We start from the raw sequence: 24,469 nt of genomic DNA on the forward strand, positions 1-24,469 counted from the left end.
GGCAAGCAAGAGATCTGTTGTTATTAAAGGTTCACAGTTGGGGGGCGGGGAATGACTCACAAACAAGGGAGAGTCTTTCTTACTGAAATGCTCTTAAAGGCCTTGTCTACTTATAAATACAAAGACATTGTTCTCTTCATCATCATAGTTTTAGCACCTAACATCTTGCCTACCACATAGTTGACAATTGATAAAAATTGTCGAAGAAATGCAGGAGATCTGGTGCTCTCTCTTCCAAGAAGGCATCCCAGGCCCACTCAGTGGGAATGATCACTTTCTCCTCTGTGCCCCACTGCACTATGCAACCTCCTTCTCTTGTTCAACTTATCTTAGTGAATGGCACTGATTTTTCTAATGTAGATTTCTCTTTCTTTGTGATTCCTTGATAGCAAGGTCTATCCTACATGTTTTAATACCTCCAATACCAAGTACAAAAAACATTTAATGAAACAGCTCTGTGAAACTGTTACACATACCTTCTACAATTATATCATTAGGAATATTATTTATTACATTTCATTGAGTCCTTTTTAGGAGATTTGTCCAGAAATTTCTCTCTTGTAATTATATTCAGAATACATGTGTTTGTCTTAGACAATGTTTTTTGCTTCCATCTCATGACCACTAAATTTTGAGTCTAATGAAATGTCTAGTTACAATCGGACCCATTCATAGTAAGGATTCAATGTCAAAGGACATAACTTAAGGTAATAAAAGCCGTTTATGACAAACCCACAGCCAACATTATACTGAATGGGGAAAAGTTGAAAGCATTCCCCCTGAGAACTGGAACAAGACAAGGATGCCCACTTTCACCACTTCTATTCAACATATTACTGGAAATCCTAGCCAGAGCAATCAGATAAGAGAAAGAAATCAAGGGCATCCAAGTCAGAAAAGAGGAAGTCAGACTGTCACTGTTGGCTGTTGATATGATCATATACCTAGAGAACCCTAAAAACTCATCCAAAAAGCTCCTAGAACTAGTAAATGAGTTCAGCAAAGTTTCAGGACACAAAATTAATGGACACAAATCAGTATCTCTGCTACACAAAACAGCAACCAAGCTGAAAATCAAACCAAGAACTCAGTCCCTTTTACAATAGCTGCAAAAACAGAAACAAAAACTTAGGAATATACCTAACCAAGGAGGTGAAAGACCTCTACAAGGAAAACTACAAAACACTGCTGAAAGAAATCATAGATGACACAAACAAATGGAAACACATCCCATGCTCATGGATGGGTAGAATCAATATTTTGAAAATGACCGTACTGCCAAAAGCAATCTACAATTTCAATGCAATTCCTATCAAAATACCACCATCATTCTTCAAAGAACTAGAAAAACAATGCTAAAATTTTTATGGAACCAAAAAAGAGCCTGCATAGCCAAAGTAAGACTAAGCAAAAAGAACAAATCTGAGGCATCACATTACCTGACTTTAAACTATACTATAAGATCAACAAAACAGCATGGTACTAGTATAAAAATATGCACATAGACCAATGGAACAGAATTGAGTACCCAGAAATAAAGCCAAATACTTACAGCCAACTGATCTTTGACAAAACAAACAAAAACATAAAGTGGGGAAAAGACAACCTATTCAACAAATGGTGCTGGGATCATTGGCAAGCCACATGTAGGAGAATGAAACTGGATCCTCATATCTCACCTTATACAAAGATCAATTCAAGATGGATCAAAGACTTAAATCTAAGACCTGAAACGATAAATATTCTAGAAGATAACAATGGAAAAACTCTTCTAGGCACTGGCTTGGGCAAAGACTTCATGACCAAGAACCCAAAAGCAAATGTAACAAAAACAAAGATAAATAGATGAGACTTAATTAAACTAAAAGGCTTCTGCCTAGCAAAAGAAATAATCAGCAGAGTTAACAGACAACCCACAGAGTGGGAGAAAATCTTCACAATCTATACATGTGACAAAGGACTAATATCCAGAATCTATAAATAACTCAAACAAATCAGCAAGAAGAAAACAAACAATCCCATGAAGAAGTGGGCTAAGGACATGAATAGACAATTCTCAAAAGCAGATATACAAATAGCCATAAGCATATGGAAAAATGTTCAACATCATTAATTATCAGGGAAATGCAAATCAAAACCAAAATGAGATACCACCTTACTCCTGCAAGAATAGCCATAATCAAAAAAAAATAAAAATACAGATGTTCCCATGGACGTGGTGAAAAGGGAACACTTTTACACTGTTGGTGGGAATGTAAACTAGTACAACCACTGTAGAAGACAATGTGAATATTCTTTAAAGAACTAAAAGTAGATGTGAATATTCCTTAAAAAACTAAAAATAGATCTACCATTTGATCCAGCAATCCCACTACTAGGTATCTCCCCAGAGGAAAAAAGAAGTCATTTTACAAAAAAAATACTTGCACACATGTTTATAACAGTACAATTTGCAATTGCAAAAATATGGAACCAGCCCAAATGCCCATCAGTCAACGAATGAAGAAAATTATATATATATACACACACACATACACACACACACAATGGAATACTACTCAGACATAAAAAGGAACTAAATAATGGCATTTATAGCGACCTGGGTTGAATTGGAGACTATTATTCTAAATGAAGTAACTCACGAATGGAAAACCAAACATTGTATGTCCTCACTCATAAGTGGGAGCTAAGCTATGAGGACACAAAGGCATAAGAATGATATAATGGACTTTGGGGACTCAGTGGAAAGCATGGGGGGGTGGTGAGGGATAAAAGATTACACATTGGGTATAGTGTACACTGCATGGGTGATGGGTGCATCAAAATCTCAGAAATCACCGCTAAAGAAATTAGTCAAACACCACCTGTTACCCCAAAACCTATTGAAATAAAAAATAAATTTTAAAAAAGGACTCAATGTTAGGACTTTGTATTAATCTTATTCCTGATTCTGTTTCAGGTACCTACCATTAGTTTATCTTTGTATTTCCCAGCTACCTCTTTCATATGCTAATTTGTTGTATTTATGTGTCATATAACCTTCCTTAAATCCTTCTTTTGAATTAAAATGGGATACGAATACCTATAAAATATTTATAAATGTATTCAATTATTCAATGTTGAGCTAGGAACCACTACACATCAGATCTGAATACAATATGTTGCCCTAAATTCCTTCAGCTTGAAGAAGTTCAAAATCAATAGAAGTTAAGACAGATAGAATATGAGAAATGAGGGAGAGGGTGGTGTCAAAGCTCATCCAACTGTTTGGATGGAGCCACTCTGAATTAGGGAAAAGAGGAAGAAGGCCAGATTTGGTAAGGCATTGCCAACACAATTCTAATGTAAATAATAATTATTATAACTGGCAATCATATAGCCTTGTGTGGTTTACAAAGCAGTAACACAAATAATAGTTATAATAATGAACATTTGTATAGTGATCTAAAGTTAATAAAGATTAATTTGTTCCTTACAACAAGCCTGTGAATTGGCAAGAGTCAATATAATTTCATTCCCATTTTGCAGATGAGAAACCCAAGTTTCAGAGAGGCTAAAGGACTTTGAAAAATCATTTGAAGGACATTTTAGGTGTGGAAGTTCTGATATGCTATGCTATGGCCCATCGCCTATTATACTCCTTCTTCTAGTATTGGAAACACATCAGAGCTACAGTGAGGAATACAGGGTAATATAGCTCTTTGGCTTTGTGAAATAAGCAAACAACTGTGAAAGTCAGCAGTATTACCAAAAGTCTTCCACATTACTTGGAAGACTTCGCATTACTTGTGAAATGCTTGTAACAGTTACCCCCAGCTCTAGCTCCAGCTCTAGCTTCCCGGGTTTCTTCAATGTAACATGGCTCCATCCAGCAGAAGGGGGAAACCCCTGAATGTTTAGCTGGATCCTTAATTTGAAAAGCATCTTAGACATTAAGTTGTTTTTGTTTTGTTTTGTTTTGTTCTGGAGACAGGGTCTCTCTCTCACCCAGGCTGGAGTGCAGTGGCACGATCTTGGCTCACTACAGCCTCGACCTCCCAGGCTCAAGTCATTCTCCTGCCTCAGCCCCCCAAGTAGCTGGGACTACAGGTGCATGCCACCATAACTAGCTAAGTTTTTTGCATTTTTGGTAGAGACAAGGTCTTGCCATGCTGCCCAGTCTGGTCTCAAACCCCTGAGCTCTAGCAATCCACCCGCCTTGGCCTCCCAAAGTACTGGGATTACAGACGTGACCCACCGCGCCCAGCCAGATGAAGTATTAAAATGACATTTCTGACACAATTTACCTATGTTTGAAAAACATATAAGCAGCATGTGATAGCTATTAATTAAATATTGATTTATTAACACACAGGTCTCATAGAGAATAGCAATTCATGGATGAACAAGCCTTGGAAATAGTGTCAGACTTCTAGTTAGGTACCATGAGCAACTTATAACTTGCATCATGTTTGTGTTCAAATAGAAAAGAGTAACTTTCAGTTCAATCTTGTGTACCTTACAGTGGATAACTAGAAAAGAGGAGAATGAACTCAGAGAAAAGACAGGGTTGGGTTGGGCACAGTGGCTCACGACCTAGCACTTTGGGAGGTCAAGGCTGAGATCAGGAGTTCAAGACCAGCCTGGCCAACATGGTGAAACCCTGTCTCTAGTAAAAACAAACAAACAAACAAAAAGACAAAATGAAAATTAGCCAGGTGTGGTGGCTCATGCCTGTAATCCCAGCTACTTGGGAGGCTGAGGCAAGAAAATCGCTTGAACTCAGAGGTGGAGGTTGCAGTGAGCTGAGATCTTGCCGCTGCACTCCAGCCTGCGTGACAGAGTAAGACTGTGTCTCAAAAAAATAAAAATAAAAGACAGGGTTGAGTCTAAAAACATGACATAATAACACTGGCAGTGTACAGTCTGTTTCTGGGAATGAATTTCCTGATTTTTCTATCTTATTCACATGGCTGGCCCAAATGCTGACTGTGAACCCTGAGAAGCCTAACTGGACATTTGTCATAAACTCCAAGTACACAGACATTCTTATATAAGATCATGGTTATTGCAAGATGACTGGTACAATTAAAGCACTTCTGTAATTCTACGTGGGAACCTGCTGTGTCTAGTATTATAAGACAGGTTTTGGACTCCAGATTTGAGAAGTAGATGACTAAGAAATACTGGCAAGTGCTAATTCCTGTCCCTGGATAAAAAAAGACCATAAAGGCCCCAGATAAAATATGATGCTGGCTTATTTTTCAGACACATTTTCTGGAAATTTGTGATCTCCACCAATCTTAAAAAAAAAAAAAAGAAGAAGAAAAAGTAACGTCCATTTCTGGATCCTTGGGCCAGGCTCCCTTAGTCAGTTCTCTATTTTTCTTACCACCCAGATACTAAAACATTTGGCATACGTGGGATCATAGTGTTTCAGAGCTGGAAGGGAAGCTCTCCCACCCTGGTTTTATCTGTAGGCTGGATAAAGGTTTGGGATTTAGCAATAGGCTTTGCTAACTCAGCTTGTGAAAATCACTTCCTTTATCAACTCCCCAGATGGTTTAGATCATTAAAAACACAACAAAACAAAACAAAAGCCCTTCAGAGTGTACACTGTGAAGATATTCTCTAATTTCCAAGAAAAATAAATATATGTCGAATTTCTCACAGATTTCTCACACTCTCTCAGTATACAGCCAGAATTGTTGTGGTGAATGGAGAACTTAAAAGCATCGTTTTTGAAACTGCAAAGCCTTGTGCTGAATACTTAACTTCCAACAGCCCCTTTGCCTTTCCAGCTTGTCCATCAGTCCCCAATTCCAAGTCAGTATTTATCTATTGGAGCTTAGCTTAAACTGAAAAGTGGATGTCTTTATTCAATGAATTTGGGGCAACTGGCTCTCAATAAGCAACAAAAACAAAAAGGCTATTTCAAGTCAAAGAGACCTCAAGAAACTATCCCACCATCTGCTGGGGAGAGAGAAATGAGCCTGTGGGCCAATAGCTCTTTATTGAACAGAAGAAATAGTATTGTCATCTAAATTTTCTGCAACACTCTTTGGATCAAAATATTATAATCACAGCAAATAGATGCAGCAAATAGACGTGGCCACACTTAATGGATACTCAAAGGGCCAAACCACTGCTCACTTTGGATCATTTACTGTCATTTGGAAGTAAAACTGGGGGGCCGAGGGGGCTGGGGCTGGAGGGAGAAAGGGAGACCTTACGTTAAGCTGGCATGCACCAGTGGATAAATGGCTGGCATTTGCAGAGCTGCATTGCAGGGGAGCTTTTAGCAGTTCGCCACTGCCAGCTGATGTCTCTGTGAACATCAGTGCCAAGAAGCCAAAAATGAAAGCAGGTGCAGGGGCAGAGGAACTGAATGTTGAGGGCGAAGGGGAGGGGGATTCAGCAACAGAACTTCTGTTGTTAAAAATTGGTTGCCTTCATTAAAACCTAAACAATGCCTCACTTTAACTCTGCATAACATTTTTAGCCCTGCTAGAGTCCTGCACACACACTTAAGACAAGCCTCTTACATTTATGCACTAGACTAAGAGACTCTTTTTTGTTTGTCTCTCTCCAAAGCTGTGGATTGTCTGCTAGACGGCTGAACTCCGATTAGAGCAGCTTTCCTTCCGAAGCCAGGAGCATCTGCTTCTGAAAGTGCCCCTTTGCTCCCATCTCTCCCAGAGTGCCCCCTCTTCAGAAAGTCCCACTTCGACACAACCAGGGCCTGGGAACAGCGAATATTCCTGAACTCGGCGTGTCTTCGCCAAGCAGTGTCGCCAGTTCAGCTCTCTGAAATGCTGCTTTCCGATGAGAAAACAGACGGGACTCAGTGTCGCCGGCGATTTACATTTCCCTCAAAAGCTCTATGTTCCTGCAACATTGTTCCCCGAGCCCACCGTAAGTGACAGCAGGAAAAAAAAACAATGGGAGTAAGCGAAGAATAAAGGTAAAGGTTCAAGACCAACAGAGAGAAGGAACTAAAGCTTGCCACGGGGCACATTAAAAATGAAGAATAAAACAGAAAGACATCTGCCCCCTCTGCTGCCCAGCACGGCTGAGCCATTTCCAGCACTGACTTCATCGGTGACCAGCCCAAACTGGAGAATGTGAAAGTCATCTTTCATAGAGATAGGACAAAAATACTGATCACACACAGCCTTCTCACAACTGTGATGGAGGAAGAACAAACCCCAATGAGAGGAAACTGCAGGCAATCCATGTGCTTGGTTGAAAATACAGTTTGCTTTGTGTTTTCTAATGGACATTACTGCAATGAGGGAAATAGAAAGCATGTTTGTTTTTACAGGCTTTTAGAAAATACAGAAATGACAAAGTTCATCTACAAGCCAGATGCTCGGCACAAACCAGAAAGAGCTGAATCTACTAAAACTAGGATGCCACAACTTTGGGGTCAAAAATTGTAATTATAATTTAGCATGGATATGTATGGTGACTGTTGGGAATGGTAGTGGGAATTAGGTTTTTTTTTCCTATGGCCTTACACTTGGGAATAGTTTATAGTGAATCTTCATATCTTCTACCACAAAGTATTACTGTTTTGTCCGTAGTAAGTTTGGTTATAATGAACTTTTAAAACCCAGAAGAAAGTTTAAAAACTCAAACCAGAAACACAAACAGGATCAGATGCCAAAAGCGTAAGTGGACAGAAATGAACTTAGTTCATAAAGCAAGTAAAGTCTAAGTTTTAGTCTGAATGAAATATTGAGTTTGGACAACGGGATACTGCAAAACTGAGAAATCTGAGAGAAGTGGAACGCTCTAACAGGAAAAAACAAAAAAACTGGCCAAGACTAGGAGAAGGCATTCCAAAAAAAGAAGCAGAGATGGCTAATAATATAAAACAACGCTCAATCTCAGGATTAAAAAAACAAAAATGTAAAAGTGAAAGAATGCTCACCTACAAAATGCATATTTGAAAAACATTCTCAATATTGTTAAGGATTTGAGGGAAATGAACTCAAATCTTAAAGGGAAATTGAAAAAATGTGCACAAAAATCCTTAAACATTATGACTGATAGAAAGTTATCTTGGCCAAATACTAAAACAAGTAATATATTTACATACAAAAGAGTTCACTGTGTGGTTTTAAGATTTAAATATCACTGTGTGATATTTAAATATTAAAAATAGAAATATAATTATTAAAATATAAGAAAATGGCTAAGAAAATTATGGTATATACGTAAATCATGTTTTAGAAAAATATTCACTGACACGGGAAAGGGCTTGTAACATGCTTGCTTAATGAAAAAAATAGGTTGTAAAATAGTACAGTTAATACAGGGTGATCTTAATTATGTGTGAGGCATCTACGCGAAAATGTTAACAGCAGTTATTATAAGCCCTAGGATTACAGGTGATTTTTTCTTAATTTTCCCCCTTTATTCCTTATTTTTTCAAAATTTTCAAAATGAAAATTTATGTATTTTGAAATTTTATTGTAGAGTATTATATTAAAAAGTACACACATGGGGCAGGGCGCGGTGGCTCACGCCTGTAATCCCAGCACTTTGGGAGGCCGAGGAGGGCGGATCACGAGATCAGGAGATTGAGACCACCCTGGCTAACACGGTGAAACCCCGTCTCTACTAAAAATACAAAAAATTAGCCGGGCATGGTGACGGCCGCCTGTAGTCCCAGCTACTCGGGAGTCTGAGGCAGGAGAATGGTGTGAACCCTGGAGGCGAATGTTGCAGTGAGCGGAGATCTCACCACTGCACTCCAGCCTGGTGACAGAGCGAGACTCTGTCTCAGAAAAAAGACGATAGAGAGAGAGAAAGACTTCTCCCTCTATCACAGTTGTGAGAAGGCTGTGTATGATTGGTATTTTTGTCCTATCTCTATGAACATGTAAAAATATATCTCCACAAACTTAAGAAATGTCCCTGTAACCAGCATCCACATCGAGAAACAGAACACCACTAGTTCCCGGAACATCAATCCTGCCCCTTCCAGTTCTCTTATCTCTCCTACAAGATAAACTCTCTCCTGACTTGTAACACCACAGATGAGATTTACCTTTTGTGTATTTTAAATGAAGGAATCATACAGCATATAATCTTTTGTGCTTGACTTTTTAGATTCAATATTGAAAATATATTAGTTAAGCTAGGGACTGGAATGTAGTTAAGACATTCACACAAGGCAGTTTGTTGTCTGGGGGCTTCTCCTAGTGACTCCAGGCCCCATTCCTGTCCACCTGCCAGCTGTGTACTCTGAATCCAGTATTCGGATGTTCCAAATGTTCCCTGAACTCTAATATCATGTGTATTATCCATTAGGAAATTAATCCTCACCTGCTAACCTATTATTTGCTGTTGCATCAAACCTTTAGTTATCTCCTCCACATTTAATTTGCCATGTCTTGTTTGTATCTAAGAGTCACTAGATGCCTATCATGTGCCAGGTATACTATCTCTATGTGGTAATAATATTATCCCCACTTTGTAGGTCAGAGAAAGTAAACTTGGAGAAGGTCAGCGATTTCCCCTAGGTTATAAAGTTAGAATTTGATAGAACCCCAACCTGCACCCAGGTCCTTGGACAAGGCATCAAATGGTCCTCCATGGTGCCCAATTTCCTCATTGTCCATAGTTGATCCTCACTAGATTAGAAGGTTCTAGAGAATAAAAAGCATGAGTTTACCTTTCTTTGGATTTCCTCTCTAGCCCAGGGTTTAGAACTTAATAAATATAGTAAGTAGGGTGATTGTTTAGTTAATTGCTGTAGTACCACAGCACTCTTAATCTTTTTCTTGGAGAAAACAGTATTACACTGCTCTATATTGTTGGCCACCATCAAGGCCTGTGATTCTGATTCTAATCACCTCTAAAGAAAATGGGTTTAACTAGCCATGGCCAGGAAATGTAAGTAGAAAAACGGATAAGGTGAACCAAACGCAGCGGTATAGCTAGTGCATTTGATATGGAGAGTGGATTACGTTTTAAACATTGTCTTTGTTTTTACAGCAAAATTGTATGATGTAATAATTCTAAAATAAATGAAGATAGTGGTCAGAACATACTAGTCAAAAGAAAAATTAAATTAAAAATAAGATAAATATAATAGTATAATGTTTGAAAAATAATAACTTGATCCTCTTTTTAGAACATGAACTTGCGGGGGAAAATGATCAAAATTTGGCCAGGTGCGGTGGCTCACGTCTGTAATCCCAGCACTTTGGGAGGCCAAGGTGGGCGGATCACCTGAGGTCGGGAGTTCGAGACCAGCCTGACCACCATGGAGAAACTCCGTCTCTACTAAAAATACAAAATTAGCCGGGCATGGTGGCACATGCCTGTAATCCCAGCTACTCGGGAGGCTGAGGCAGGAGAATCACTTGAATCTGGGAGGCAGACGTTGCAGTGAGCAGAGATCGTGCCATTGCACTCCAGCCTGGGCAACAAGAGCAAAAGTCTGTCTCAAAAAAAAAAAAAAAAGAAAAAAGAAAAAAAAAAGAAAAAAAGATAAAAATTTATACCTATGTACCCTAAAACTTTAATAATAATAATAATAATAATAATAAATCACCCAAACTACAATGGAAAATAAAGAAAAATTCTGGAGAAAAAAATTAAAATTTAAATTAAAAAAAAATTTATACCTATGTATTATTCTTCTGTACTCATGGATAATAATCATGGTTTTTGTTCTAAAACTTTAAATTGTGCAAATATGTTGATGACTTTGTCAAAATTGATCATCACATGTTCATGTTCAATAGATAGAATCAGTGAATTTGTCAATCTATTTTGGCACATAATTGATCAAACAATGTATTTTATTTAATTTTAATATCAAAGTCTGTGGCAGGGAAGTTAAAAGAACTCCACTGCAAGGCCAAAAAACACTGATGACCATGAATGTAATTATATTATGATTTTAGCAACATTTACAATAATGTGCTGTTTCAAATAATCAGTTTCTTGGACTATAATATTCTTTAGGAGAAAAACAGGCCAAAAGTTCTGTCTTATGCACTCTCCATAATTCAAGTTAAGGCACTGTTGGATTCTCAGTATTTGGACACTAAAGTTAACACAGCTCTCTCAGACCCCAGCTGAAGAATCCATTACTCAAAAGCTTCCCTGAATCCCTACTAGGTAAATCTTACTATTAAATGCTTTTATAGTACCATATGACTCTACCTAAGCGGAATGGACATAGACGTAATGTTACGCCTATGTGTATAGTTTAATTAATAAGTGTCTCCCCTCCATTCTCTAAGCTCTAAAAAGTCAGTCATGTAATTTTGTGCTCAATATTGTATACTCCAGGGCCCAAGGTAATGCCAGGTGCATAGGGGCTTAATAAATATTCAGTGAATGAAAAAGAGTATCCATTTAGCTTAATTTGTATTAGTGAGAATGTAGAGATAACCTAAAAGCCCAACCTCAAGCAAAGGGTTCAATAAATTGTAGCAAGCAAATACCATGAAATACTCTATAGTTGTGGAAAAAAGAATGTAGTAGCTTGGTAGGTCGTGATATAGAAAGATGTAATGGTATGGTGTGTAAAAATTATTAAGTTGTATAACATTATAGATTGAGTATCTCTTATCTGAAATGCAGGCATGTTTTAAAATTTGGACTGTTTCACATTTGGGTATATTATCACCTCAGCATCCCTAATCCAAACATCCAAAATTTATAATGCTTCAATGAGCATTTCCTTTGACCACCATGTTGGCACTCAAACAGTTTCAGATTTTGGACATTCAGATTAGGGATATTCAACCTGTACATACAGAAAACCTTATTTTCAAAACTGTGTGTATATGTGTCTCTTTGCACATGAGTGGACTTGTGGAGTTATTCAGCTGCTCTTAGTATTTTCTTATTCTCATTCTGGTTGTGTGATAATGTGCCTTGCTATATGACATTACAGGGAGCAAATGATCTGGAATTTTCTTCCCTTGGGAATGGTAATTGGTGTATAACTCAAAAAAGTGCTAATCCTTCCCTAAAAGATATTGGGAATGTGAAGTTTAATTACCATGTTGCTTAATCTAAAGGATCTTAATCTGGGGATGATAATGAACAAATTTGCTCCTGCAAATAACAATCTACATTCAATGGAAGAAAATTAGGCTACTCTAAATAAAAGACACAGAAAAGTCAGGAGACTGAGGAAGAGGAAAACTACGTAATAATTCTAAAATGACTTAAAACAGCAGTCAGAGCATACCTGCAGAAAGAAAAATAAAATTAAAAATAAAACAAATATTATAGTACAAAATTTAAAAAGCAAAATCTTGATTCTCTTTTTGAATCAACACTTTGGGTTCAAGTGTGCTTGAACTTCATTAGATTTCCCACCTACGTGAGCCAATAAATTGTACAAGCTAGTTTGAAATTAGTTTCTGTACGTAGCAAACAAGTGATTCTAAACCAAAGGAACTGATATAATTTGGATATTTGCCCCCTCCAAATCTCATGTTGAAATCTGATCCTCCATGTTGAACGTGGGGTCTAGTGGGAGGTGGTTGGTTCATGGGAGTTGATCCCTCATGAATAGCTTGGTCCGGTCCCCACTGCAATGAATGAATTCTTGCTCTGTTCACATGACAGCTGGTTGTTTAAAAGAGACTGGCATTTCCTTTCTCTCTTTTTCCTCCTCTTTCACCCTGTGACATTCCAGCTCCCTTTCCCCTTCTGGCAAGATTGGAAGCTTCCTGAGTCCTCACCAGAAGCATACCTGGTGAGGTGGTACCATGCTTCTTGTAAAGCCTGCAGAACCCTGAGCTGAATAAACCTCTTGTCTTTACAAATTACCCAGTCTCAGGTATTCCTTTTTAGCAATGCAAACAGACTGAGATAGTAACACATATATGTTTGAAGGTATGGATATGAGCGTAGGAAAAGACTGGAAATATGCTTGCCAAACTCTAACAGGCAGTAATCACTAGCAAGTGGCAGATAGTTACTACCGCTTACATTTATGCCCTTGTAGATTGTTGTGATGATTTTTATGACACACATGCACTAGTTGCACAATTTCAAAAGGTATTAAATAAAACTGGGATCGGTGAGAGTTTTTTATATAAAATAAGCTCATTTTAAAATCACAGTTGCAAGACCTAAATATACAAGAAATATGAGAATTCAGTATATATTCACAGGGAAGAGTTAGAAACAATGCATGGAGATTGCATGGAGGCAAATTTCAAATCAACTTGAGAGATCAGTTGTTCGCCATCCCATGTTTAAATACCCTTGCGGCATTGTTTATATTGGCAAAAACGTTGATGTCAACTCAATGACTTATAAGAGAAAACTGCATAAAGTGTGATATACCTATACAATGTAATAAAGTACAGCTGTGAAAATGAGTGAGCTAGAACTAGCTTTTATCCACATTGATAAATCTCACAAATGTATTGCTGAATAGTAAGAGCAAGTGGCAAAGGAAAACACAACGTGTTATACCATTCATATGAAGTTAGGAAGCATGTAACGCAGTACTATGCATTGCTTATAGATATTTATTTATTTAACAAACTTAGTAATAGATCCATAGGAAGGGTGAATACCAAATTTAAGTAGAGGTTAACCTTTAGGAAAAAAAAAAAAAAAGTAGGGCCAGAGAGAGATAGACAGGGACTTGAATTATATTAGTTAATACTTTATTTCTTACTATGAGTGGTAGGGACATGGGTACTAATTACATACTGTAGTCCCCCCTTTCACTTTCTGTGGTCTCAGTTACTTGTGGTCAACCATGGTCCAATAATATTAAATGGAAAATTACAGTAATAAACAATTTATAAGATTTACATTGTGTGCTGTTCTAAGTAGCATGATGAAATATGGCACAGACCTGCCTGCGACGTGAATCATCTCTTTGTCCCTATGCACCCTATATGCTACCTACCCATTAGTTACTTAGTAGCCATCTAGGTTATCAGCTCAAAAAAACATAGTATTGTATGTATAGAGCTCAGTACTATCAACGATTTCAAGTATTCACAGGCAGTCTTGGAACTTATCCCCTACAGACAAGAAAAACTACTGTAATGCTTTTACCTTTCTGTATGTATAAAATATGTCATAATAATATCAATGATAATAAGTTACTTAGCACTTACTATGGGCCAGACACTATGCTAAGGATTTTCTATGTATTATTTCCTCCTCACAAAAGCCCTGCCACAGTGTTGTTAATCTTATTTTACAAATAAGCAAATCAAAGCATAAGGAAGTTAGGTAACAGGACAAAGATTGTATCTAGTAAATAAGGAGCAGAGCTGGGATTTAAGGCTAATAGTTTATCTGACATGTAGTAGACAACAATCTGTGTACTATTCTCTTAATCACTTATAGACATACATACATATAGATAGATAAATATACGTGTGTATGAAAAGGGTTGTCTTGCAAGATAATATCTTCCTTTTTCATGTAATAGATTATCTGGTCAAGTAATGAGCTCCTCAGCTTTGAAAATGTAGTTAGATGACCAACTCACAGATTACTATGGGTGGCATTACATGGTGGTTTCTGGGAGGTCAGGATACATAAACTGAAATTTCCTTCCAGCTCCAAATCTCTGAATTTTTAATGTCAGGACTAGTTTGTTTGGTGGGCAGGGAAGATGTGGGACAAAGCCTTCTACTTTAGGCATATTGAGTTTGAGGTAAAAGTATGTCTAGCAAACAGAGATGATGAGATTTACTTTGCATTACAGTATGACTCTATTAGCAAAATAGTTCAAATATAAGAATAGATGAGGTTATCCAAGACATATGCAGAAAAGAGACCCACGTCTGCTGCGAAGAGGAGGAGAAGACTATTTTTGTCTGTCTTTCTTGCTCTTCACACACGTGCAGCATGTGTGCATACACATTCACATACCCAGATGCATTTTGTTCAAATTAATATCAACAGTTCTCTTTCTCCCTTTCATATATCCGAAAGCAATGCTCACATATGTGTCAAGGGATGAAGAAATTACCCCTTTGACATAGGTGTCAACTACCTTGTTTATCCCAGCGTGCCTATCTACCCCTCCAATCTATTTGCATTAAAATCTGAAGAATTAAAACACACACACATACACACACCTTTTCCACTTTTTCTAATTCCACCTGCACTCTAAAAAAATAACTATTTCACAATAGCAAACACCCCACATTTCAGCCTCTATACTTGTCAATTAAGTCAGCATACTGAATGCCAAAATAATAATTTTTAGAGTTAAAAGGTCCTTTGAATAATTTATAAAACTTTTCTCACTATTTGTACTAAGCTTTAAAACCATTTCATTTTTCACAGTGAAACTTATTTTAAGGAAATAGAGAAAAATACCTTTCTAAAATTCTCGTTTATTTTTGTATATTCACAGATTAACATGCTAAATAGAAGGAGGAATTTGTCTTTTCCCTGAGCTCAGGCAAGTCTGATCAGCCCATGAGCAAATGAGTATTTCTCAACAAATGGATTGTCATGATTATCTTAAGGTATTAATATCATCATACACAAGTGGAAGTGTTATTTTCAACAGATTCTGTTAGGATTTTAGTGTAGTTTTTATTTAGTTAGAAATCAGCTGTTCCATCTTGTCTGGGGTATTGTAAAAGTGGGGTGACTAAAAAAGAGAGCAAACAAAGACTGAGAGAAGGAAAGCTAATATTTATTGAACCTACCAGGTGCTTTACATTATGGCAGGCTGTACACATTTAATCCTCTTGACAATTGTCTTCTTAGTTTTTATTATCCCATTTTTTAGATTGTAACTGAGTTTCAGAGACATTCAGTAAATTATCCCAAAGTCATATAGGATAAAACTTAGGTATGTCTTGGCTCCAAAGTTCACAATTTTTCATTTATACCAGCATGTACAAATACAACATATTAGAGTGTTTATTCAGCAGAGATTAATCAGTCCTTCCACCTGTTACTTAATATCTTCAACTGTGTCTTCAAATGAGTTAAAACTACTATCTAGTTGTTAGTAGAGTTTTAGTATTTGGTTCATACCTAACAGGAAAAACAGAAATTTGCAGTCACAGCTTTACTAATATTCTTTGCATAAGCTTCCTTGTTAAAATGCTTAATACCTGGAATTGCTGTACTATTCATTTTCAAAATGCAGATTTACTTTATTATTTAGTAAATATGATTCTAATTTGGTTTTACATAAGTCATTTTCTATTTGTGCCAAATATAATTCCATTTACACCTTTTGCTGATTAATGGTTTGTAAGAGTCATACGGAAATCATATTCTTAGTGGTGACCTTATTTAAATGGAAACACAAAAGCATGTTAGGGACTAAGTCTTATTTCCCGCAATGAGGGGACAGCCCTCATGACCTACTTCCCAAAAGCCCCATCACCTAATACCATCACCTTGGAGGTTAGGATTTCAACATGAATTTGTAAGGAACACAAACTTTCAGATTATAAATACTGTGTGCCAATTTGGACTTGAAAAGACTGACCACTCCTTTCATCCAGGAGCAAGGGAAGCTATTTCCCCAGCTTGCAGAAGTTATGTCTCCTCCCCATGCATTATCTCTCAGAGATATTTCTCTTCTAGATCTGGGTTTCTCCTAGAAAGATCCTATTCATTCAGGACACTTGTCATTTTTCATGGAAAAACTGACTTTCCCTGTTAGCTGGAAATATTAGTTAAGTCAAATGCAGTGGTAGACAGAGAAGGGAAGAAGCTCTTCCTATCTCTCTTGTTATTTGTTCACTGTCTGGCTCACCCCTGCAGAATTAGGTCTGGACAAGACATGAACTGGCACCAGAACAAGGGACAGGACAGTCAATGGGCACAACATCAGGCAGCCACAGGGTCTGTAGAAATGAGTGCAAAGAATCATAAATAATCATACAAGAGATATAAAACAGAGAGGAAGGACCATCCACTTATTATTTGGCTCTGTCTCTTTGTCTATAGTATTTATTTGTATTTAAGACCAGAATCAAATCACTAATTCCCCATCAGACTTTTGTTTGTAGCAGTTCTATGGAAGTAGTCTTCCAACTTCATAGTACCTAATGTAGATCACCAGCCACCCTAAATAGATCAATGACTATTTTCTAGTACAGTCTATCTGGTGTCCCTAAAGGCAAATCAGATGTGAAGGGTCTTGAATCTAATGCTAAAGAAATTTATCTTGGCCAGGCACAGTGGCTCACACCTGTAATCCCAGTACTTTCAGAGGCTGAGGCGGGTGGATCACTTGAGGTCAGGAATTTGAGACCAGCCTGGCCAACATGGCAAAACCTTGTCTCTACAAAAAAATACAAAAATTAATCAAGCGTGGTGGCAGGCACCTGTAATCCCAGCTACTAAGGAGGCTGAGGGAGGAGAATTACTTGAACCTGGGAAGCAGAGGTTGCAGTGAGCCAAGATAGTGCCATTTCACTCCAGCCTGGGTGACAGAGTGAGACTCTGTCTTAAAAAAAACTTTTCTAAAGAAATTGGTCTTATTCATTGAGGGTATAAATATTTATAAATCAGAATTGCTATTATTACTTTTTAATATTACTAAAGAAAAATATAATTTAGAGCAAGATTGGAAGAAATTTAAATAACTGGATATACAATACATTCACTCAGGATAAATAACGTCTTAAAATTCATTCTTACTTAATCTGTTAAGCAAGGTAGTTTTACTTCCCAAACCTAAATAGAACCCAATGTGACCACTTTCCTAGCATCAAAAATTGTCCAAACTGTTCACTTTGGCAGTACTTCAAGCTTGAGGACAGCAGAGCCACTTCAGCCTGTTTCTATACTTAAGTGCCAAGAAACCTTTAATTAGCTACTTATTCTAATTACTCTAAATAGAAACTTATCTGTTCATGTGTCCTCCTCAACCAAAGGACTCAAAGTCCTTGTACCACACCCTTTGAGAGACCTTCTCTTTAAGCTTATGTATTACTTCTGTGGCTAAAACAGAAAAATAAGGAAAACTACAAGAAGCCACAAGTCTGGCTCATGCATAACCCCATCATCAGGGCCCCATTTATACTGAAATGATTGTTCAAAAATCTAAACCAGACTCTCCTTTTGACAATTTGAATTCGGTCTACTTTAAAAAAAAAAAAAAAGTCAAAAGCGCTTCTAAAAGCCAATCTGAACAGGACAGAGTAAGTTTTAAAAACAACTGAACAGTGACTTCCTCAGACTGGTATATGCTATTTAATATGTAAGAAAATTAGAAAAAGTTCTAAGGGGCCTTGAAGGAAGTGGGAGGAATAGGGTGAAAAATAAACCAATAAACAAGAGAGCACAACCTTCAGCTGCCTAGGGCTAAGCTATGTTCTCTTCCTGCTGGCTGTGGATCAATACACTAAGTAAAGCAGAAGAATGCCATGCCTTTGGAGACAAGCTGGTAGGAAAGAATATGTCCCTTTATTCACAACATGAAATAGATCTGAAATTATGTGTATTTCATGGGATTTGGAGTATGATTTAAAACCCATAAGCATAAACCCTTAAGAAGTCTAAAACATGAATAAGATTAACTCCTGAAAGAAACGTCAAATTTACTATTAATAATAAAAGTACGTTATTCATACATTTGCTGTAAATTGAATGGATGAGGAAAAACAGTAATAGGTCAGCAAAAGTACATTTCAAAATCACTGATTTAGGAAAGGCTTATTAAATAAAACTGTGGATGATAGGACTTGTAGCATCAGTCTTTTAATTTTGTACATTTTGAACATTATCCAAAAATACTAATCCACTGTTGAAATTCTATGAACGGGAGAGGAAAGAGAAATATTCTACCCACTGTAATCTTCCAACCCATAGCATTCACATCCTGCTGTAAATGTATCAGTACTAAATCACATTCCTTTTTTGGTTTTGCTTTAAAATCCTTTTGCAGAAGTTTATTGTTTGGCAAGATCATGTTTCTAACAGTTCTTTTCCACTTTACCGCCTGACTTTACATGAACAATACCAAAAATGAACATAGAAATGGAAAAATTCAAGCATATATTCAATTTGAAACAATAAAACTTGGATTTTAAAAAACACTGTTTTATGTGTTTGATGTTATGTTGGTAAGTTAGAAGAATTGTTGCCTATTGAGGAGAGGCAGGAAAATAGATTAAAATTAATTATTTATGCATTCATTTTCATCCTATACCCTCTGCAGACTTTTATCAAAACTGAAAAATAATGGTACCATAGCATTCTATATATGGAGCTGTGCCTATGTTTTCAAGTTCTTGTATTTTTAATGTCATATCATCATCAGCTAATTATTACAATTTTGATGGCGGATATTATTAAATCATCTTTTCAATGTACTGAGGATTCTTTCTTAAAAGCTAATAAAAATCTCCAATCTTTCACATTCTTCTATAAAGCAGTAAGAAGTGGAAGCATGAATCCTCCCACAGAAGGAAATGATTAAGCACTTCTGCAATGACAATCTGCCCTTGACTTCCACCGAAGTGGCAAGTGTTCCTGTCTCCTGTTTGTCGGGGGAGAAGATGAGTTCGCATTGTATCATTCAATAGTTCTCCTAATTGCAACTACTACTCACATCAATGCACTTATGTCAATCAAGTATGATAGCACTCAGCATTGTCTTTTTGCTCTATAAACTCCTGTGATTGTACAGTTCGATTATTTGTACCTTAATTTCCAATAGCAAGTCCTTTTAATTGTATTGAGGTTGTTTTTGTGAAAACTTTTTAACTTTCTCTTTGCGTTGAAATTGATTTCTTGTGTATGAAAATAGTTTTGGGGGGATTCAAATTAATACTTGATTATTTATGTTACTGTAAAAAGGATTCCTCCAAAGCACATCGCCAAAAAACTAAACGCATTGGCTGCACTGTGGCATTAATTAAAAATTTTCAATAGGTAAGCTCTAATGACATAAGAAATTACACAAGAAAAACAAGGGGGAGTGTAGATGTGGAGAGAGCTATTGTATAAGCAAATAGGAAGACTGCTCACAATGTGAGAAAACACAAACAGGATGTATAAACTGCAAAACCAATGCCAAAGTTTTCTGGTAGCCAACATACATAGAATTAGAATGATCGTTTCACCTGGTGAGATTCCAAAAGGAAATAAATAATGGTATTCAGAATTGTTTCTTTAATGAAAGACGTAACTGAAATCACAAGGTTACATAACTCTTTGCTGAACATAAACAACTGCCTGAGGGTAGCTTGTACAAATATAGAATACTTTTATTTAGGCTTTGAGAGTATAAGCTGAAATTCTCTTGAATAGTCCCTTAAGTATGATTCTCCATTTCCCAATAACTTTTAATGAGTTAAGCTTAATTGTGAAGCAGGATGAAGAGAATATTGTAGGTAAAAATAACATGCCATGCATATTTAAACATCACGTATTGTACTTTATTATCCCTTTAGCTTCTACATATTTTCCTATATTGTCAGTTTCCTGGCTCTTTTCATTGTCAGATTTATAAATGATCAATTTGAGATTTCAATTTAATTTCAAGTCAGGAAGTAGAAATAGTATGCAACAGATAAAACATAACTGAAGTTATTTTTAAATGAAATTATCTGAGCAGCCTGAGTCCCTGTTTGTAATCTGAAAGGAGGGGTGAAATGGATATCATCTAAGCTTTTTTCATATAAGAAACTCCATAATGCATTCTTACTCACGACTCTATTCAACATTAGAGAAAACATGGATAGTAACAAAGAGCTACTTGCAGACATCATTTTAAAATCGAGCCCCAGGTAGTTAAGTATGAAAAATGACCAAACTTTAATGTCCTTTGCCAAAGCCTAGGTGAGGAACTTAATGGAAACAATAAGCTCATCTTACCAAGAAATACTAATGGTAAAGCCAGAGAGCAAGCAGCTGACATTTATTAGCTTTATTGTGAGCTACATCCCATGTGGCACTCTGGGTATACAAAGATGAACTGCACAATCACTTAATAGCTCAGTCAGGACATAAAGGAGTAAATACAAATCTCAGCACAGTTATGATAAACACTATGATAAATACTATGAAAGAGATAAGTAGAGAATGCAATGAAATTACATGGGAGGGGAATTGTCATAGGCTGAGAAGACTTCATAGAATAGAAGACATTGATTAAATCTTAAAGTAGGTGCCACCAGATAGAAAACAATTTATACCAAGTCTCTTGGAGAAATTTTTCTCTTTTTTATTTTCTTTGACACTGTCTTGAGTTCTTTAGTCTTTGTCTTTCAAATGAATTTTAACATCACCTTGTCAAGCTCCATAAAAACATACTCAGAATTGGGACTGTGAATTTATCTTTAACATGCATGTCTTTCCATTCATAAAACAGTGTATCCATTTATATTAGCCTTCCTTAGGTCCTTACACATAATTTAAACTTTTCCATGCAGAAAGACTTGTACGTGTTTTATTATATTCATTGCTCTTTTGAATGGAATATTTTAACTACATTTAAAATGATTTGTTAAAATGAGTCATAGCGTATTACACATTATTTATCTTTTATGTTAATCTTATTTCCAGAAACTATGTGAAATTTTTAAAACTAATTCTAATAGCTTGTTAGTAGATTGTCTCAGATATTATATAGAAATAATCTTTATAATCATTTTGAATATTTATTTGTTCTGATTTTTATTTTATTTCAGAGGCCAGGCCCTCTGAAACAATGCTGAATAGAAGTGGTTATGGTGAGCAAACCTGTCTAGTGTACTTCAAAGAGAATGCTGCAAATCTTTCTCCATTAAGTATGATATTTACAGCTTATTTTTCCCACGACATGAATGGATGTCAAATTTTTGTCATACTCTTCTTCTAATTTTTTATTGTAAACATACCCAGAGATGTACAGATATATAGCATTTTAAAAAAAAATAAAGCAAGCACCCATGTAAATACCACAGAGGTTAAAAAACATAGAACCGTGATAGTATTTTCAAAGCCCCTGAATTTTCTCCTCCAATCATATCTTCACTAATCAAATACCATAAAGCATCTAGCAAAAATTGGGAAAATAATCTTTGCTTATTGGGGGCTGGCAACAATCTCTTAGACGTGACAACCAAGCACAGTTATAAAAGAAAAAGTAAATAAATTTAATTAAGAATTTCTGCTGTTTGAAAAATACTTGTAAGAGAACAGAATAGAGAAGCCACAAAGTGGGCGAAAACATTTGCAGATCATATATCTAATAAAAGACTTGTATGTAGAATATATAAGGAACTCTCAAAACTCACTAACAAGAAAAGAAATTGGCAGGCAAAACATATGAACAGACATTTAACCAAAAAAGATACGTATGGCAAATAAGTACATGAAAAGATTAGGAAAGTTAGCCATTAGGAAAATGCAAATTAAAGCCACAATGAGCTACCACTAACCATCTATTTGAACAGATAACATTTTGAAAATACTTACCATACTAACTGCTGGCAAGGACGTAGAGCAACTGGATCGTTCACACATTGCTGTGGGAATGCAAAATAATATAGACACTTTGAGAAACAATTTGACAGTTTCTTATCAAGTTAAAAATATAGTTATCATACAAACCAGAAATCCCTCTCCCAGGTATTTATTCAAGTGAAATGAGAACTTGTGTTCACACAAAAACTGTACGTGAATGCTTAAGTGGCTTTATTTGTTATCATTCAAAACTGGAAACAATACAAATGTTTGAACTAGCTACTGGTTAAACAAATTCTGGTATATCTATGCAACAGAATACTGCCAAGAAAGAAAGAAATGAAGAACGAATACACAAAACGGCATAGGTGAATCTCAAGTGCTTTATGCAAGTGAAAGAAGTCAGACTCAAAGACTCCATCCTGTATGATTCCATCCTGTATGATTCCATTTGTATGACATTGTGAAAAAGCCAAAATTATATGGACATAAAACAGATCAGTGATTGCCATGGCTAGTGAAAACAAGCTGAATAAATAGAGACTGCACCATGACACATTTGGCAGAGGGGAAGAGTGATGGACTTGTTCTGTATCTCGATTGTGACGGTGGTTAGAGGTCTGTAGCTATTTGTCAAAACTCACAGAACATAGGACAGTTTTGTAAAAGGATAAATTTTACTGTATCTATTTTACATGACAATAAAGTAAAAAGAACCAACTTTATCTAATTTTAATATAAAAGATTATATATAGTAAACTTCACTGTAAATGTTTATATGATGTATCATTTTCCTTATATTTATAGAGCACTTCTTTGAAGCAGGACTTGTTTTTTCTTCTTTACTACATTCTTACAATCTTTATCTTTTAAGTGGTGTGTTTAGCTACTTTAACTTAATGTACTTACTGATCTAGTTTAGCTTAAATCTACCTTTTATTTATTTTTCATTTGGTCTATGTCTCTATCTTTTATTCCTTCTTACATTGATTTGGATTAATCAAATATTTTTAACTTAATTCTCCTCCTGTATTTGTACATATATCTTATATATTTTCAGTTGTTATCCTACAATTTATGGTACATTTCTCTGACATGCTATACTCTATCTTAAATATTCTTCTCAAATAATCCAAGGAATTTACAACTAACATTTCCATTTCCCCTCTCCCATCCTTTGTGGTATTGGCGACATACATTTTGCTCCCACATATGTGATAATCCTTATAAAATATTTTGGTTGTTGTTTTAAGTAGCCAATATTCATTTATATTTACCCACATGTTTTTCTGCCTATTGTTTTTCTTTCCTCCCTGAAGTTCTATGTTATTTGGGATTATTTTTCTTCACCCTTAAGAATATACTTTAGTATTTTGGGGGATACAGGTCTGCTGGCAACCAAATCTCTCAATTTTTGTCTCAAGGCATCTTTATTTTAATCTTTTATTTTTGAAAGATATTTTGCTGCATACAGAATTCCAGGTAAGAAGATTTCTTATTGATACTAGCACATTAATTTTTATTAAATTTCTGCTTTTCCTATTTTCTATTGAAAGTCAACTCAGTCTTACTGTTGTTCCTTTGAGGATAAAATATCCTTTTTCTCTGGCTGCCTTTAAGATATTTCTCTTTGACTGAGTTGAGCAACTTGACTATGATGTGCCCAAGTGTGGTATTCTCTGTCTGGGGTTCCCAGAGATTTTTGAATCTTGGTTGATGCCTTTTATCTGTATGGAAAACTTTTAGTCATTACTTCTTGATACATTGTTTTTGCTCCACTGTCTCTTTCTCATTGTTTAATATTTCTTTTTCAAATGTCTTTTACTGCTCACCATGTTTCTTATTCCCTGTTCTTTTTCATTCACGTGTGTGTTCTTTAGCTTGACTGTTTTTTAACTGAACTACCTTCCTGTTTTAATCTTATTTTCTGCTGTGCCCAATAAACTGTCAAAGCCATCTAATTGACACAGACGGGAAGTGCTGGAAAGGGAAGGGTGTGGTCCCTTTAAATAGGGAAGAAGGGAAGTGCCGGGTCGAGAAGGGCATGGTCCCTGGCTAGGGCTCCACCCCTGGGCCTGTGCTCATGGACCTAGGT

The 24,469-nt window shown here is 36.2% G+C and overlaps 1 long non-coding RNA gene across 1 annotated transcript in view; it reads right to left on the reverse strand.

The window, feature by feature from the left end:
• Positions 1 to 19,200: 19,200 nt before the first annotated feature.
• Positions 19,201 to 24,469, reverse strand: part of LOC740907 (uncharacterized) — a 116,602-nt gene continuing 111,333 nt past the window's right edge. Inside the window, exon 5 of the long non-coding RNA XR_008537000.1 lies at positions 19,201 to 22,436. This is a non-coding gene — a long non-coding RNA (uncharacterized LOC740907). The remainder of the gene's footprint in view (positions 22,437 to 24,469) is intronic.

Source organism: Pan troglodytes, chromosome 11 (genome assembly GCF_028858775.2).
Source record: "Pan troglodytes isolate AG18354 chromosome 11, NHGRI_mPanTro3-v2.0_pri, whole genome shotgun sequence".
NCBI classification, from domain to species: Eukaryota; Metazoa; Chordata; class Mammalia; order Primates; family Hominidae; genus Pan; species Pan troglodytes.